This window comes from Lathamus discolor, chromosome 5 (genome assembly GCF_037157495.1).
Source record: "Lathamus discolor isolate bLatDis1 chromosome 5, bLatDis1.hap1, whole genome shotgun sequence".
NCBI classification, from domain to species: domain Eukaryota; kingdom Metazoa; phylum Chordata; class Aves; order Psittaciformes; family Psittacidae; genus Lathamus; species Lathamus discolor.
This window is the reverse complement of record NC_088888.1, coordinates 78,989,594-79,005,180: the sequence shown is the minus strand read 5'-3', so window position 1 is coordinate 79,005,180 and position 15,587 is coordinate 78,989,594. Positions and strand designations below refer to the sequence as shown.

The 15,587-nt window shown below is 44.2% G+C and overlaps 1 protein-coding gene and 1 long non-coding RNA gene across 2 annotated transcripts in view; one reads left to right on the top strand and one right to left on the bottom strand.

Annotated features, from left to right (window-relative positions):
- Positions 1-565: 565 nt before the first annotated feature.
- Positions 566-11,554, bottom strand: LOC136015442 (uncharacterized). The gene is made up of 4 exons (XR_010613218.1): positions 11,392-11,554; positions 6,801-6,902; positions 843-1,007; positions 566-712 (listed from the first exon to the last, which is right to left on the bottom strand). It is a non-coding gene; the product is annotated as an uncharacterized LOC136015442 (long non-coding RNA).
- MYO6 (myosin VI) overlaps positions 10,954-15,587 on the top strand; it is a 110,287-nt gene continuing 105,653 nt past the window's right edge. The window contains exon 1 of the mRNA XM_065681396.1: positions 10,954-11,054. The gene's annotated coding sequence lies outside the window, so the exon portion shown is untranslated. The remainder of the gene's footprint in view (positions 11,055-15,587) is intronic.

Here is a 15,587-nt window from a genome sequence, read left to right as displayed (position 1 = left end):
CAAAAGCAGAAGAGACATCTAAGTAGTCCCTTGTGATGTTCCTGTTTTTCTTGCTTAAGGAACTGAACACACTCTGTAAAGACCAGAGAGTTCAAACATAAGAACTGTGATGTTGATTTTTTGAGGTTGAATCTTAACTTCCAAAACAGTAAAGAAAGAGTTGAAAAATCAAGCAAACTACCCCATGATGAGAAAAACATGCTGGTTTGTTGGGGGTTTTTTTCTTTTTTTGTTGGTCATGTATGCATAGCAAATGAGTAAAGCAGAACAAGAAGCTATTGCATGTATGATTTTTAATTCCTGTTAATGTGGTTCCTCTGGAAATTGAACTAGAGTTTTCTGATGGAACAAACTGCAGCAGTTTCTTTACTAATTTACTGTAATTTTTCACTCAGATTTTTAAATAGAATGTATTTTCATTGCTCACTGGTTAAAGCTTTACACTGCCCTTCATTGATAATATGGTACTTGTGGTCTAGCGTATATGAACAGAAGTAGCTGCTATAAAGGTGCTTGTTCTTTGGAGTCCTCATTCTTGGGGTCACAGTGATGACAGGTGCTGGAGTTTGGATAAAAGATTTTATTTCATTTCCGTATGGCACTTTTTATAACAGCCGAAGTTCTGCTTACTCAGTACCCCTGAAGAACCTCTGTGCAGTGACATTCACAAAGGTGCTTCCCTTCCCCAAGTCTTCTGACTTCCCATCTACCTCTGGAAATCAAAGGGGAACTAATGTTACAAAGTACAACTTTGAAACATGAGGGGTGAGGTAGCAGCTATTTCTCTTACCTTTCACCACCATACTTTTAAATCAACTCGTTTCTGCTGAAGTCAATCATACCTGCCCAAAGATATGATGAAAGATGTCTATTTCATAGGCTCCAGTCTGGTCAAGTGAGGATGTAATCTGGGAAGTGACTCTTCCCTCTGTTGTGGCCTCTTGCAGTTTTCTGCCGGGCTGGATTTTGCTTCCTTTTATCAAATTTGCATGCGGACTTGCACAAGCCTGCCATTACAAAAGGAAAATTGGTAATGTACACCATAGCTAGGGGATTCTTTATTCAGCTGTGCAAGTAATTGCCAGCTGCAACCTAGATTCAAACAGCCAGGCTGCTGCTTTGCTGGGTCTCTGGGTCTCGCTTTCCTTTTAGTTTTTACCTTGGATTTTTTCCTGAGAGGCTCATAGTTGATGTTGCTGGAGGAGAGTAAACAGCACTATTTGTGATGGAAAACGTTTTAAGAAGATACATGAGCTACGTTCATATATGAACATATATGAACAGAAGGTTATATGGATTAAAAAGTACCCATATTTTAGCAAACAAGAACCTTGTCTGCCCTTTTTTTTTTTTCTTTTTTTTGTCTTTTTCATGTCTCCTTATTTTGCTGGGTTTTGTAATCAGATTCTCTTGAGAGTTCTTTGGGTATGACTTTACCCAAAGTAATCATCAGTGTGTAATGGTAACTAACTCAGGGGAAGGAAGAACACTTTTAAACAGAAGATTCTTGTGTATAAGAAAAACAGCAGCAGGGAAAAGGAAAAAAAAAAACACCCCCACACAAAACCCAACCAAACAAAAAGCTGGATGTGCTTTAAAAATAAATGGTTTACTTTAACGGAATAGTCAAATCCAGGTAGTATACATGTTCATTTGGCCAATAGCATAGATATAGATAGTATTTAAAAAGTCCATCTTCAGGATGAGATTCTCTTTTATTGTGTGTAAGCTGTCTCAATACCTGTAAGGTTAATGGAAGCCAGACTGGTTTGTTTCAGCTGAGTACTTTTTCCCCTGTAGGCAGCAAGGAGTCCACTTAAGGGGGAGCACCTTGCTCCAGCCAGCAGGAGCTTCCTGGGTTCGGAGCCTGCTTCAGCTCTGGTCTTTAATCCAGAAATTCAAGCATGTTAGATTTCTCCTGTGGTTTAACTTGGTGAAATTTATCAACTGTTTACACACAACTGTATCTGTTTAACCATATTTGAAAGTTCAGGAACTTGGTTTACTTTTGCACATGTACTGACGACAGCTAAATATATACGTACTCAATGTACTAATGCCAACTCACAGCAGTGGTGTGCAAACTGTTACTACAAACCTCTTCGCCTGTTGTCTACTAAATACAACAGTTTTTAAATCAAACTCTGTGACACTGCCTGTTTACATCAGGGTTGTTCTTCCTAACTCAAATCTTTGAAAATTACCGTTGTGCTTCCCTTACCTTTACATGTACTTAAGGAGGAGTGCAGTAGTAGCATGGATAGAGACGCTAGTAACTGTTGGACCAAACCTACAGCAGTGATCACAGAATCATAGAATGGTTTGGGTTGGAAGGGACCTTAAAAATCATCCAGCTCCAAGCCCCCTGCCATGGGCAGGGACACCTTCCACTAGATCAGGTTGCTCCAAGCCCTGTCCAGCCTGGCCTTGAACACTGCCAGGGATGGGGCAGCCACAGCTTCTGTGGACAGCCTGTGCCAGTGCCTCACCACGCTCACAGGGAAGAACTTCTTCCTAATATCTAATCTAAATCTGTCCTCTGTCAGTTTGAAGCCATTCCCCCTTGTCCTGTCCCTGCACTCCCTTGTAAAAAGGCCCTCTCCATATTTCTTGTAGGCCCCTTTAGGCAATGGAAGCTGCTCTAAGGTGTTACTGGAGCCTCCTGTTCTCCAGGCTGAACAATTGCAACTCAGCCTTTTTTCATAGGAGAGGTGCTCCAGCCCCATAGGAACTCTCAGGAAATACTTGGGAATTTGAAGCTCTAGGATGAGTGCATTATTTATACAGCAGGCTAAAAACAAAGTATTTTAGCTCTAGCAAACCTCATATTCTGTAGCTTCAAGCCTGGAAATTTATTTCATACTATACGTCAGTAATATGCCAGACAGTGTGTCGGTTTGGTAGTAAAAGATCAGACAGGCTAATCCCAAAGAAGCAATATTAAAAGCATGACAATTTTCTCACAGAAAATTGCACTAAATAGGACATAAGTTGCACTGGAATGCAAACAAATGGAGTATGTTTCTTAAACGTTCCTTGGTTCTGAAACCTAAACTGTTTTGTAAACAACATTATCATAGTATCTGTCTGTGTTACAAAAGGGCAGTAAAAGGCCGTGAGAAGCTGCACAGCTTCCTCCCATCCTACAAGACCACTGAAGTTTCCAGACTTCAGACAAAATCTGCAGTAACTCCTTACATTGCAAATGGATATTTAGGTTCCAGAAGCAATGCTTGCTGGATTAATGTGCTGAATGTGTTTGGATGGATGGCTTGTGATACAGTATTTAATTAGGAAGTGATTGATACAGCTGCTTTTTTTGCCCAGGGAAACCAGGCCTTTGTTGTGCCGAGACAGTGCTCCCTGACTGAATTTGTTAGTCCTTTTTTGCTCACACCTTACTGCACAGTCATTTTTGTGAGCTTTTCATTCTAGTCTCAATTCTTCTCAGGCTCTCACATATAATTAATGAAGACAGATGCAGCAGTCACCCTGATCTCTGGGTCTAACTTGCATCCCTGTTTCTCAGTTACCCGTGTGAAGCAAGTGAGTCCTCTCAGTCAAAGGACATTCTCTTTTTCACAGGGACATTGCCTATTTCAAATGCTTTTATTTTGCCCAGCGAGCCTGTGGAATCTCCTTCCTTGGAAATACTCAAAAGCCATCTGGATATGGTGCTGGGTAACTGGCTCTGGGTGGCCCTGCTGGAGCAGGGCATGGACCAGATGACCTCCAGAGGTTGCTGCCAACCCCAACTGCTCAGTGTTTGTGTGAGCTTGCTCTTGATTCCTGTGCTTGGTGAGATAAACCCGGGAGGTGTACGCAGCTGCAGAGCAAATCCTGGGCAGCACTGCAGCGGGTGCTGCAGTTACAGGTGTGCTGAGAATGAAGCCACAGGGGTTGAGGCCAGCCCATCAGGAACACTCATTAGAAGCTTGCAGCTTGGCAAAATTGGTGGCTTTGAAAGACTGATGGCAAAGGCACATCTCTGGCATCCAAGGCAAATCGCTTGTTGAATTCAAATCTATGCTACAAGTCTGTGGGAAACTTTCTTGCAGCACTTGATCAGTGTTCTTTAACATGGTGAGCAGAAACATTCTAGCCAGCAGTTTACAGCACATGCCTTATTTGGACCATTTTAACTGAGCAGCTAAAGGTTAGTGAAGGTGTTACAAGCTACTGAAAGAAAAACACAGCAATTTTTGATACCTGCTATTTCTAGAATAATTCGGGTATTTTGTTCATCAGAGAAGTTTTCAGGTAATAACTTTATAAACATTAATTATATAGGCAACGGTTAGAAAGTGTCGGAACTACTGTTACCAGGAATTGGTGACATTACCTTACAAGAGATATGACTTGGCTGCAGCTGTTCTGGGGAAACACGCAAGCTAGATGTGCTTTAAAGTAGAACCTGTCAAATATATTAACTTTTGTGATGTATTAACGATTTCTGCTTTTTGTTCATATGGCATGCTCCAGTTTGTGTCCCGCGTACACCAAACTATTCACAGTCCTCCCATTTTTCAGCCAATGTGACACTAAATTACTATTTATATAGTCAGAAATCCCCTGAGTTCAGGGGAGGAAACGTATGTTGATTCCAGACTTAATTTTACCCACCAAGTTTATCCTCATTTGTCTGAGAAGTTGACATTGCTAAGAAGAGCATTCTGAATCCATGAGGTTTGATTATTCATGCCAAGAAAACACCCCCATTTACTAGTATTCGCATTGAATCTCAACATCTGAGATGTCATTCTGCATCTGTTTCAGATGTGTGGTTTCACAAGGAATTAACTAAACTAATAGCCTATCTTTAGTCTTTCCCACCTGGTTCCCATTACTAGAACTGTGAACAGATAAGTGATTTGGATTATTAGCAGATTTAGTAACTGAGTCAGAACTGGACAATTTGGCACTCCCAGGGCCAAATACGCACACCAGGAGAGCATGCCATGCTGCACTGGGTATTTGCCTTCTCATTGAAGATTGCCTTATCTTGTACTTAAAAGTCCTGCCACAAGGGGCTGAAGAGCTGGTGGTGGAATTTAAGTGTGGGTGTAAATCCCAAGTCAAGGGCTGCTCACCAGCGGGAAAGCATTCAGTGTGAGGTTCGAGGTCATCTAAGGTCGTCATGTATGGGGAGGGTATGGGGAGGCAAGTTTAGTTCGTCTGTGGTTTTGATAGTGTTCAAGTGCACGTGTAACTGCACTGCAAAGGAAACTGAACACGGTGCCACTTTAGTAGCCTACATTTCTGGCAAAGTATTACTCTTCCTTCATACAGCAATGGTCCCTAGGCAAGTTCATTGAGTGGTTTGCCCAGATGGATATCAGAATCTGCATCTTTGAGAGTGGATTTGTTCAACCATCAATGTAAATTAAACTGTTTCTGTTCTGGATAATAACCCCAGAGTGATATGGGAGGGCTAGACAGGAGAGAGGTGCCTGCAATAGCTTTGCAGGATTTCATTCTTGTTTTAGCAGCATTAGCAATCTTCCTTTTCAGCCTAGCAGCATGTTCCTCATACTGCCTTTAATCAAGACTATGTATCTTTAACTTGCTTCTTACACCAATGTAAAAGTGTAAGAGAGCCACATATTTTGTGAATTAGATTACTGCCAGACCTCCGCTGGTCCCTGCCCAAAGGTATGTCAGCCTTTGAAGGGGACCACTCATTCCTCTTAACTTTTCTTTCCTGAGATTGGCTCAAAAGCTGCAGCTAAAAATGTCTGAAATGAAATGTCTGAAATGGAATAGAAAAGAAGTCCTCACAGTATGTTTAACAGGACATGATCATTAAGGAACATTCTAGGTGAGCAGTGGCCTTTACAGAAAGGTTTAAAAATTTATTAATATCCTCACTAAAAAATGTCTCCACTTCTCTAAGAAGTGTGAGAAGCCATCAGCACCGTGACCTACCAGATCCATACTGAAGTTCATTGAACTGCAGATGAGTAGCTTCTGCTCCATGAAGGAAGAACAGCTCTATCGCTGACACCCATAAGCTACCTATTTACTGCAGGCTACTTTCGTTTTTCAGATGAGCCTGCAGTGGCTGTTTGTCACCAAAAAGGGGATCACAGTGTGAAGCTTGGGGGGGGGGGGGGTGGTGAAGACAAGAAGCAAACCTTAATTACCATAGGTTTTTTCCATTGTGTATTATCCGTGTGGCTTGTACTGGGTTCTCATTCCTACAGTACAGCCCCTCCCTCTTCTCCAGATGAAATATCTGAACCAGTGGGGCCCATTCTACCCTTAATATGCATGAGAGTGGGCCTATGTTATCTTTGCCAGAGAGAAGCTTCAGCAGAAACAAAAGCAAGTCCTTTCCCTAGAGACATGGAGCATGCTGCACCAGGAATGATATCCATCTTCAAATATTGGGATGACTCCAGGAATATCTTCCAGCTGTTCTAGTAGCTGTAATCTCATTTTCTTGCCCTCACCATTTGGGTTCAGAGAATGAATCTGCTCACAAAAGTAAAACAAAAGCAATGGACTTCAGCAGGATTATAAATTGACAAGTTCAGTATTCCTTTTACCTCCTTTCATGCTGTTATTTACACAAGTGTGTTTCTCTGGAGCTACCCACAATTCAAAATAATCTATTTGCTTAATTAAATTATCCTTTAAGGAAAGGAAACAGAAAAATGGGGGATACCACAAGAGACCCACCCCCGGTCAAAAAAACAGAGTTTCAGAATGGGTCACACATTGCTAGGGGGGAATGGCAAAACCATTAACCTTCCCTAAGTAACATCTTGTCTGATAAGACAAAAAAGGAAACTACTTACCAATTGTAATGAAACGGGAAGAATTTAAGTAGGAGCTCTTGCTTTAAAACATAATGTCTGATATTTTTCTAATTCAAACAAAGCTGTTGAAATACAGAAGGCCTGTGGAAAAGTCAGAATATTACAAAAATCAGGTGTAGTCAAAACTGGCATTCATGTAAAGTCTACTGCAAAGAAAGAGGAAGGAAAAATACAAGGATAATTTCACAGATGTCAAAATCAGAGAACTGTGTCTGTGCACGTAACACTAAGTGAAAGGATGCAGATAAAACGACTTACACTCCAATTTCCAGCACATAATTCACATGATAAGGAAATAAGTGGTGCTTATCTAGAGTAAGCCTCCTTGGAAAGAAAACAAAGGTTGATCCTGAAAGGAACGTCATGTTGGAGTTGGTAAGCAACTACTGCTGAAGTCCCAGCAAAAGTTCCTGTTTTTTCTCTGTCTCTGAACAAAAGCTCCTAAACCTTGAGCCAGTTAGAATTGTTCTTTTGCGAACATATGAGCAAGCTGTTCTTCAGCTTCAGACAAGTAACACATAAATTGTGCTGGCAGGACTACATTGGCAGCTATGATGGCTACGTTTGGAAACTCTGCAGGGCTAATTCCCAAACAGTTTTAAACCCAGTGAGTTCAGGTTTAGTTGTGCTCAGAAATTAACTGTGAACCTGTAAAATCATTTTAGGGAGTATCAAGGCACTAAACTGAAATACTCAACAGTCAGGGAACTCTAGGAGGTGATGCTGACGAGCTGTGAGTTATTTTAACGCAACCACACAACACAGAGACAGTGTAATGACATCACATTCTTACGTATTTAGAGTATGCCAACAAAGCAATGTGAAGAAAATGAACTTCTGGCCTCGTTAAGTCACTGGCTGACTTAAGTCAATGCCCATGGACATTTTCACACGCAGAACTTTACCCATTACATGTGATGTGTAAAACAGTTGTAGCTACATGTAATCCATGGGGAAACAGCTAATACCAACATGACCTAAACAAAAGTGTTCTGTCTGAAAAGATGAGTAAAGTGAAGGCTTGTAGTCGATATCAAACCTGATTTTTGCATTTAATTTTTCATAATTAAGTGTGGGGAGAGAAAATGAACACCCATCGTACTAGCCACCTGAGAACCACCAGCGCAAGCGTGAGAGCCTTGGCCTTTTTTGTACTTATATTGAACGGTCTACATTTTAACCGACTGAATTACACATAAGAATCCACTCGCACAGAAATGTAAATAGCCGGGACATTGTATCCTGAGATGAACACATACATAATAACCTCCCAGGGTTTCCTGAGAAGTCACCTGGGGCCCTTTACCTGCTCACCCTTGCAAACTACCAGTCCTCAGCTCTGACAAATGCAGTTGCTCGTGCAATTAACACATATTTTTAAAATACGTGACAACTTTAATGACAGAAACTGTTTACTATGACCTGTAACAACCTGAATTCATATTAAAATATTCAGTTTTACTTCCTGAGTGAAGGAAGACACCTTGGACATGTGGAATGTCATCAGTTCTTTGCAGCAGGGCTACAGCAGAGGTGTGTGTGTATGTTGACAGTCCTGTTAGAATGTTGCGCTGCCTTGTCTCAGCGATCTTTCTCCCTTTGGCACTCTCGCGAGATACCTGGTAGGCTGTAAAGAATAATGCATTGGCACATTTAACACAGCGCTAATATGTATTTCCCACTCACGGTATTTCTTGTTCATCGCATACCTTCATGGTCTGACAGGTATAGCGTAGAGGGTGGTCTGATGGTAGAACCTGCCCCTGGGTGAAAGCAATGCTGACAGACCTCATCTGTGCATTGCAAATTGCAGACAGATGCTCCTTGCCTGACACACTGAGGGGCAGGAGGAACAGAGTGATGCCAAAGGCACTCAGCTCTCCCTCCTAGCCTCCAACTGTGGCTCTCCTGTATACAGCTATTAAGTAAAAATTGGCTGTCTTCTCCACGCTGTTCCTGGTGTTGTGAAAAGTCCTGGTTTGTCCAGCTTTCCTTGGAACTAAACTGGAAATGCTTCTTGCCACCTAATACACAGGCAAAGGGTGCAGTCAATACATTTTGCCTGTTTTTCTCTTTCCACATCCCCCCACCCCCTTTTTGTTTATTTTGAAGTTCTTACGCTCTAATTTTACTTGTGAGTTTTCCTGTATTTTCCCAGAGGATTTACAGAACAGACACTGCTGTGTCTCTGGCTATTTTTAGATTTTCCAGGGAGAAAAGAGAGGAGAAAAAGGAGATGCGCTCCTCCTGATGAGGGAGCAGCACGTCAAATAGCACTTGGCACTGCTCGGCACTGAGGAGCCCACCGGCTAGTTTACACTGAAAACACTCTGGTGACTATATCTCCTGACATTGGATATTCTGTTCTGTTAACAGAGGGGGGTTCAACCAGTCAGCAAATTTAAGTGTGCATTTAATTCTCCAGTCTTTTTTTTCCTTTTTCCCAGATAATTATTATCCTTATCTGTCTTTTACAAATAAAAGTAAGGCTGAACAAACAAAGCTCTGCTCTGAAAGGTAATGCCAAAGGCAAACTCCCATTCTCTAGAAGTTATACAGTGTTTTTATTTGTCCAAACTGTTAAACATTCCTGAATTACCTCAAGCAGAGATGGAACTGTCACATTCCCCTTGCCGCTTTGCAGGCGTGAGGAATGTTTTTAAAACCAATGCAAGCTCACAGCACATTTCAGGAGCTGTGGGAATGTTAATCAGGACACAGGATTTAACTCCACCCGTGCTCTGCCCAGGATGCAGGATTACTCAGGCGCTTGGTGTACTCCCATTTTCCTTTCCCTGTGTACATCCACATTGATCCCGGACAGAACCTTTACTTAGAGAACCCCCTGGGTTTTCTGTATCGCCTAAAAGAGGCCAAGGCATTGTTACAACTGTCGTATTTACAGGGGTTGATACAGCTGGAACAATTCTGTTTAAATTATTTATCAGCTAGCAGCCATACTCACAATGTCCCTGTGTTGTCCAAATGCTCAAAAAGAGTGCAGTGAAGCACACCCTGCTAAAGAAAGGTAGCTAGGGCTGCAAGATAAAGGAAAACACAAGAGGTTTTGAAGTATGGACTGGTTTGTTTCCCTTTGTCAGCAAAACACAGAAGAATTTTACGGCTATCAGGTGGAGAGCGAAGAGGCTTTGCGCGTACAGTCAGTGGCATTGTGTCACTTGTGAAGCATTGTGCGAAGAAAGCAAAGGGTTTACAGGGAAGCTGACAAACCAGCTGGCGATGCTCGGAATGAATGCTCGTAAAGCCGAGGGACGCAAACTGCAGCAGGACGGGTCAGGGAGGGGCGGCTGTGGGTGCCACCGGTGCTGTGACACCATGGCTGAGCATGATGCAACGCATCCAGTTGGGCTGCTCGCCCCGAGCCACACCAGCCACCGCGGGGATGCACAGCAGGGTCCAGGCAGGTGCCAGGGAGATCCCGCACAGCTGCCGTGTAGGGCCGCACCGTGCGGCCGTGCAGAAGCTACAGGGAGCAGGGCTCGGGCAGGCGGGTGCTGTTCCACCAGTGAGTGTCAAGACACAGCCATGGCCGCTGCCAGCCGTGCCAAACCTGTCGGTGTAGGTCCCTGTGTATGAGGTTGTGAGGGCAGGGACACCCCAGGCAATAGCCTGGGAGAGCTCAGGGGAGGGGAATAGGGGTTAAACAGTCTCTGACTTCTGAGGTTTGCTGCAGGAGGGCCGTCGCCATCTCCATGCCTGTCTCTATGGGGTAATGGCTGATGAAGTCAAAGGTAACCCAAACCCTGACCCTTTATGTAACTGCATTGGTAAGAAATGAGGAAGAAACCCATCCTCTCCCAGCACAGCAACCACGCGCCATGCCCCACAGCCAAGCCGCCACGCCAGCCCCCGAACAGCACCGCTGCAGCGGTGTCGGGCTGCCCCAGGGGCGCCAGGCCAGGCCCTGCGCTGCCCCTCACGGCTGCGGGGAGTCCCGCGGCAGGCGCGCGGCCGGGGCTCCCTGTCAGGCAACGCCGGTGTGGGGGGCAGGCCGCCGGCTCCGGGCCGAGCTCCGCGGCTCCCTCCACCTCCGCCGCCGCCTCCTTCCCCCTCGGGCCGCCTCAGCCCCCGCCCTCGGCCTGCCCCTGTGGCCGTGACGTCCCGGGCGGCCGAGCCGGGCCGGGCCGTGCCGGGCGGCGGGGGGCGGCGCAGAGCAGCGCAGCAGCGGCGGCAGGGCTGGCAGCCGAGCGCCCAGCGCAGCAGCAGCAGGAGGTAAGGGCGCAGCGCTGGGTGTCGCGGCAGGCCCTTGGCCCCCCTTGCCTTCCCCTGCCGGCTCTCCGCGCCCCTCTCCGGCCCGGCCTCGGCGCGCTGCCCCGCCGGCGCCTCCCGCCTGGCGCCGGGGCAGCGCGGCCCGGCCCGCCGGCAGGTGCGACCGGATTCCCCGGTGGGGAGTTCGGCAGAGGCTCTGTGGCGGGGAGCAGGGCTTTCGGGCGGCCGGTCCCGTGGTAGCCATCTCCGGCTGCCTCCGCCGTTCTCTCTGTAAGGGCTGCTCGGGGCTGGGGGCGAGCGCTACGGGGAGGGGCCGGGGGGGCCGTCCGGTGTTTCCCACCTTGCACGTCTCAGTAACGACGGGAGCGTATTACCGCCGCCGTCCTGGCGCCGGGCCCGGGGTCCGCAGGCTCCGGGAGGGCCGGTGCCTCCGGCGGAGCGGGCGGGGGCCGGGCCGGGCCGGGCCGGTCCGGTCCGCGGGGTGGGTGTGCTGCAGCCGCACCTCCCCGTGAGGGGCAGTCACCGACCGCAGCGATTTCCCTGTACTTCCTTAAGTGAACTGTCATGGGAATTCCTTTCCTCTCCTTTTTTTTTTTTTTTTGTTGTTGTTTCGGTTTTGTTGTAGGTTTTTTTGTTGTTTTTTTGTTTGTTTTTTGTTTTTTTTTTGAGTCTCATGCTCCGTAAGAAGCACTCCCCGGTGAGCTACAGCTGAGCTCTTCTCGTTTCCAAAACATTTCTGTGCTGGTAACACTGCCCTTGTCACAGAATAGGGTTTTTTTTACAGCCTTGACTGGTCGAACACAATGTGATCTGGGTGTAATTGAAAACCATCTTCTCTTGGAGGATTTCTTATTGAAGTGCTTTTGCAGGCTGCACTTTTGGAGAGCAGTGTGCGTAAATGTGATGTCCTACCAAAACCTGATACCCAATTCCTGTAACTTGCATTCACTACTGGGATAGAAAAAGTCAAGAAGATTCACCCCCTTCATGAGCCATCACTTTAATACAACTTGCAATGCAGCGTATTTATTGTTGATGCTTGCCTAATACTCATCCCTCAGTTTCCTAACTAGTAAATCCTAATGCCACTAGAGGCCTGTGAGATTGAGATAGCTAAATTAATAGATTACAGGTTGTAGAGAAGGATGGTTGTTACCTGTTATTTCATCTGAATATTGCTGATTGTCAGCCCTTTTTACAAAGGTGGAGAGAAGTACTTTTGACTTGCTCTTCCTCCTTGAAGGAAAAGACCTTTGAGGCAGTCGGATTTCTTACAGTTCAGTTGGCATCGCCGGGCTGCAGAGCGGCCTATGAACCGAGTTTGCAGCCATCGGAGTACAAAGGTTGGCCGTGGGGCTGAGTCTTCCTTCCACTGCAAATGTGACAAATTAACAGGGTGGGGATGAACTCATGATTTAAGGTCATCTGCAGCTTTTCTCTTCAAGAAGGAGGGAAATGCTGGGGTGAAAAGCCTGATAATGGTAGAAATGATTTTAGGGTTGAAATTATCCTTTTGTAAATTTAAAAGTATAAGCAAATGTCTTCTTGCAGAATTTGTTTAAAATATAAAACTGTGCTACTGTACAAGTTAACTGTGAAGTGTACGGTTTATAAAATAACTGCAAAAGCAATATACCACTGTTGTTGGGGTAGCAAAGTAAATATTGAAATTGTCAGAGTGCAAATTAGAAACCTTTGAGTGTTGATTTTACTAATGTAGAAATTGGGATTGAGATTGACTGTATTTTTAGTGGATATGTTTTTAAGGCGTGTAAATTAATAAACTGTTTAGTGATGGTACATTTATGCCTTCGACTGTGAAACTATAAAGCCAGTGATGGGAACATAAAGGCAGTAAAGTTTGCTGTGAGGCTTTATAGCTTTCTAAATTAAAACCATGTCAGTATTAGCTTGCAGAAATGGCAAGATGAACTAATTTCCCCACCTGCTTATTTCTAGCCCGAGTGGATGTTCATGTGTAATCTGCACTAAGTACTGTGTCCTTCAGGACCTGGGATCGCCATGTGCTTTGTTTTGATACTGGGTCAGTATTCTGACCCATTAGCCATAATGTTCTCGTAAGCAAGGTGAAGTAGTGCTTCCTCATGCCTGGTCTGCAGGGGTGGAGAAGGCTTTGTGACCCAGTCTGACCTTCATGTTCTCTTGGTATTTGATAGTGCTGGTCAGAGGAAAGCTTTGAGGTTTTAGAAATTTTGACAGCGTCGTGAGTGATGTGGCAAAGTTGAGTAGGGGACTAACTTTTAACTGTCACTTTCAGTGCAAAATGTGAAAGCATGAGATTAAGCTGGCATGTTCAAATTGAACAAAAGGGGTGTGTTTTGCTTTTGACCCAATGTGTAGTTAGTTAAGCTTTGGAAATCCTTTCTGAAGTATGTGGATATTTGAAGTTTACAAGGAGTCAAAAAGCAGCTGGACAATGGGAGAAAAATCCACTAAGGCTGACACATACGGAATACCTCTTGTAGCTCAGGGAGTCACTGAGCTGCACGTGGAGCCTAGGAGAACATACTGGGAAAGTGCTGTCAAGTATTTACTGTTTTTTTTATATTGATTTCAGGCATTGACTGCTGCAGGCAGCATACTGAAGACAACAGACCTGCTGCCTAACCCAGTAGGGCTGCACTTAGCATAATTATTCATCTGAAGCATTTGAGAACAGCCAAGCCAAAGGGACCAGGTCTAGAGATAGCAACTCTGGGTGCTTATTCTTACAGAGTGATTATGAGTCACCATCAAACTGGGGCGTCAGCTTAAGTGGTGCTGGGGCAGTTCTGGCACCTTTGTACTTGGCGTTATCATTGATGTCTTTGATAAACAGAATTATCAGAAAGTCTGAAGGAGGGCTTTCAGACCTTATTTTTCATGCTCTGTTTTGGAAGATGAGGTTTTAGATCTGTTCAGTGGCTGTGTTCAAATACGAGATACTATTTTCAAGAAGGCGATCCCATAATGCAGGTAGGTAAAGTCAACTTTACTGTGGCAGCGGTGCCACAGAAGGAGATCTGAGGCTTATAGGGGTCATGACAAGCAGTGGGATGCAGCACTGTTGAAGTTAAATGATGAACTTTTTGTACTAATGAAGCCTAAGTTAACAGAATAACGTGTTCAGTTTTGCCCACAGCCCTTTGGTAAATGGCTCAAACATCTCAGTCTGGCAGAAATAATCATCAAGGTTTAGGAAGGGTTTGGAAATCATCATCTACAGAGACCACACATGTTTGGAAAGTGTATTGTACAAAGGCTAGACAAGCTCAATTCCAGCAGAAAGAGGGTGAGATGGGGGCACAGGAAGATGCTACAGTCTTAAAATTAGTGAGAAGTGGTCTGTGTCCTTCTGTCAGTGACTGTATTGAAGGAGGTGAAACTAGTTTGTGTAAAAGTTTTAATGTAGTTCTTAAAATCTGTTATGCTTTAGGGAAAACTGGAACAAGCTGAGGTTGTGTAATCTGCTTTATGAGAAATTTTTGAAAGTCAAATAGGACTTGTGTTAAGGATATATTAAAGACTTTCCTTGCAACTGTTTTATTTGTTCTCATGCAGGGGGTTGAACGCGATTAATTCTTCAAGTGCTGTCTGTATTCTGGCCTGAGTTTATGTAGAAAAAGTAATGATAGTGCTCAAAAGAAATGCAGTCTCTGTGAGAAAGACCTAGAATCTTTCAGATACTGTTGGTCATCTGGTGTTACATCTTAACGCATTTAGTTTTAAAATAGTGTTGAGGTAAACTATTGCATTCAACAGCAAAATGTTGTGGTTTAGGAGCATAGCCTATAATCCCATAGGAAATGTAGGTGTAGGATCATACCGTGATTTAAACCAGGAAAATCAGAGGGATAAAGCCTGAGGTATTCATTATCCACTGTAATATATACTGTATGTGGCTTCATAATATGTGTCCAGATATTACAGTATCTTCTGTTCTGAAACACTTTTAAAGAACTGTCAGCCTATTTAAGAGGCATAAAGCAGACTTGTTAAGTACTTGTTAAGGTACCTCCGTTTCTTTAGGTACCCTCATTTTGAATCTGCTTTTTAAAGTATGCATGGGCCCATAAAAATGACGTAACACTTTAACATAGCATGCCATCTATTTAAGTTTTTGCTTTGCTTTTTCTTGGAGCAGCAGTATTACATTTGTAGTAGACACTGGTGACTGAGACTTATGTTTCTGAAGTATTGATATATGCTATAATAATATAAATAACACGTAGGAAGAATACAGTTTTTGAAGTGAAGTCTGAATGAACACTTCCCCTCCTCCACCCCCCCCCCCAAAAAAAAAAAACAAACCAGTTTGGCAATGCTAAATGTGAAGTAGCAGCAGCCTTCGTGGTTTTTCCTCAGGTTTTGATGGCAAGACAGATAAATCTGTGGGCTCTTTCATCTCTGGTAGAATGATTTCTCTAAGTAATGGCCATACCTAATTAATAGTACGTATTTTATTGGAAAGAGCACACTAATTCTGTCTTTCAATAAGCAGCTATCTTAGAATACCAGTAAAAAACCAGTTAACTT